The sequence below is a fragment of the Saccoglossus kowalevskii genome, chromosome 18, assembly GCF_978046115.1.
Source record: "Saccoglossus kowalevskii chromosome 18, keSacKowa6.1, whole genome shotgun sequence".
Classification (NCBI taxonomy): domain Eukaryota; kingdom Metazoa; phylum Hemichordata; class Enteropneusta; family Harrimaniidae; genus Saccoglossus; species Saccoglossus kowalevskii.
Genome location: NC_140658.1, coordinates 5,647,025 through 5,649,786, shown reverse-complemented (window position 1 = coordinate 5,649,786; position 2,762 = coordinate 5,647,025).

Below are 2,762 nucleotides of genomic sequence, written 5' to 3'. Positions count from 1 at the left end.
GCCCCTGTGACGCTGCTTGCAGCTTTAATTCTTTAGGGGCCCAAGCCTGTAGGGCGTGGCCCCTATTCTTATTGTTCGGTTTTTTCTTCATCTTCTTTCTTCTTTCTTCCGTAACTTTTTTCGTCAAGCCGTTTGAGAAAACCACTGAACCAAATAGTCTGAAATTGCTCTATATTGATAGTCTCTAATATGAACTGGTGCAACATGCTTTCAGAATTTTGATTGGCCAATTAGTTTGGCAGCCATATTGGATTGAAATAAAACCGGAAGTGGTTGTTTGACCACTTTCTGAGGGTCTAGGCGTCTAGATTTTTTTATGGTATATAGTACAACTCATGTGTAATACATATCAGAAAAAAAAACTTTAGCGGTCATGTGACTTTTCCCGCCATTTTGTTTTTCCTAAAAACGGCAAAAAACACTTTAAAATCTTCTTCTTCAGAACCGCCAAGTAAAATGTTCTCATATTCAGTACTTAGCTTCTACATATGGAGCAGATTTAGATTTGAGAAATTCATTATGTTTGGTCACGTGGTTTGGCCGCCATTTTGGATTTGTTCTCAACAGGAAGTAGTTTTTCACTCATGCCACACGTGAGCGATTATTTTCAATATTGCTACATGGCATCTCTATGTCAATCTCTTTTAGAAACCTATAAAAGATTTCAGATCAGTCACATGGTTTGGCCGCCATCTTGGATTTTGAGGAAAATTGACCAAAAGTTTGGGCATTTGTGTCTCAGAGGTGGTTCAACGAATCTACTAGATGTTTTTATATTTACCATGCCTGGCCTCAACTCCATATGGAAAAAATAATATATTTTCGATAAGTCACGTGGTTTGGCCGCCATCTTGGATTTTGTGAAAATTGAAACTATGCAACTACATGTTTTGTATTAGTCCGATTGGAATACAATTTTGTACGTGTATTCTACTCTTTAGATACATTCTTTCCCCTTAATGGCACATGGCTAGGTCATGTGGCTACGCGCCCATGGGGAGGGGGGCTTCTAACCTCATTAATATGCATAGCTGCTATATCTCAAGCACTGTTGCAGTTAGGAAGATGATTCCTGTGTTATCATGACAACAGTGAACAAGCAATTTCATTAAAATAACAGATTACCATATATGGTCATGTGAACTCATTAATATGCATAACTGTTATATTTCAAACACTGTTGCAGGTAAGAAGATGATTCCTGTGTTATCATGACAACAGTGAACCTGAGATTTGATTAAAATAACATATGACCATATATGGTCATGTGAACTCATTAATATGCATAACTGTTATATCTCAAACACTGTTGCAGGTAGAAAGATGAAACCTGTGTTATTATGATGATGTTAAACAAGAGATTTGAATAAAATAACAGATGACCATATATGGTCATGTGAGCTCATTAATATGCATAATCGTATCTCAAACACTGTTGCAGTTAGGAAGATGAATCCTGTGTTATTATGACAACAATGAACAAGAGATTTGATTACAATAACAGATGACCATTTATGGTCATGTGAACTCATTAATATTCATAACATTAATATCTCAAATAAATATATGGAACCAACTGCATGAGGTGGGGGCTTCTAACCTCATTAATAATCATCACTGTTATAACTCAAGCACTGTTGTAGTTAGAATGATGAATCCTGTGTTATTATGACAACGTTGAACAAGAGATTTGATTAAAATAACAGATGACCATATATTAATAACCTTTATATCTCAAATAAATACATGGAACCAACTGCATTTCGACCTCATGGTACTAATCATTCAAACTAATTGTGTATCATTTGACCTCATTATTTATGGCATGTATACTTGGGCCCCTGTGACGCTGCTTGCAGCTTTAATCTTTCTTTCTTCTTTCTTTCTTCCGTAACTTTTTCGTCAAGCCGTTTGAGAAAACTGCTGAACGGAATGATCTGATAATGCTCCCTACTGATAGCCTCTAATGTGAACTGGTGCAACATGCTTTCAGAATTTCGATTGGTCAATTAGTTTGGCAGCCATATTGGATTGAAATAAAACCGGAAGTGGCTGTTTGACCACTTTCTGAGGGTCTAGGCGTCTTGGTTTTTTTATGGTGTATAGCACAACTCATGTATAATAGATATTAGCAATAAAAACTTTAGCGGTCATGTGACTTTTCCCGCCATTTTGTTTTTCCTAAAAACGGCAAAAAACACTTAAAAATCTTCTTTTTCAGAACCACCAAGTAGAATGCTCTCATATGTAGTATTTAGCTTCTATATATGAATCCCATTTATGTTTGAACATTTTTTTACGATTGGTCACGTGGATTGGCCACCATTTCGGATTTCTTCTAAACAGGAAGTAGTTTTTTACTCTGGCAACACTTGAGGGATTATTTTCAATTTTGCTTCATGGCATCAGTGTATCAAACCCTTTCAAAAATTTAAAAAAAATTTCAGATCAGTCACATGGTTTGGCCGCCATTTTGGATTTTAAGCAAAATTGACAAAAAGTTTGGGTATTTGTTTCTCAGAGACGATTCAACCAATCTACTAGATGTTTTTATATTTACCATGCCTGCCCTTAGCTCCATATGAGAAAAATAATATTATTTTGATCAGTCACATGGTTTGGCCGCCATCTTGGATTTTGTGAAAATAGAAATTATGCAACTACATGTTTTGTATTAGTCTGATTTCTTTCAAATTTTGTATGTGCATTTGTGTCATCAGATGCATCATTTTGCCCCAATAGCACACTGTTAGGCCACGTGG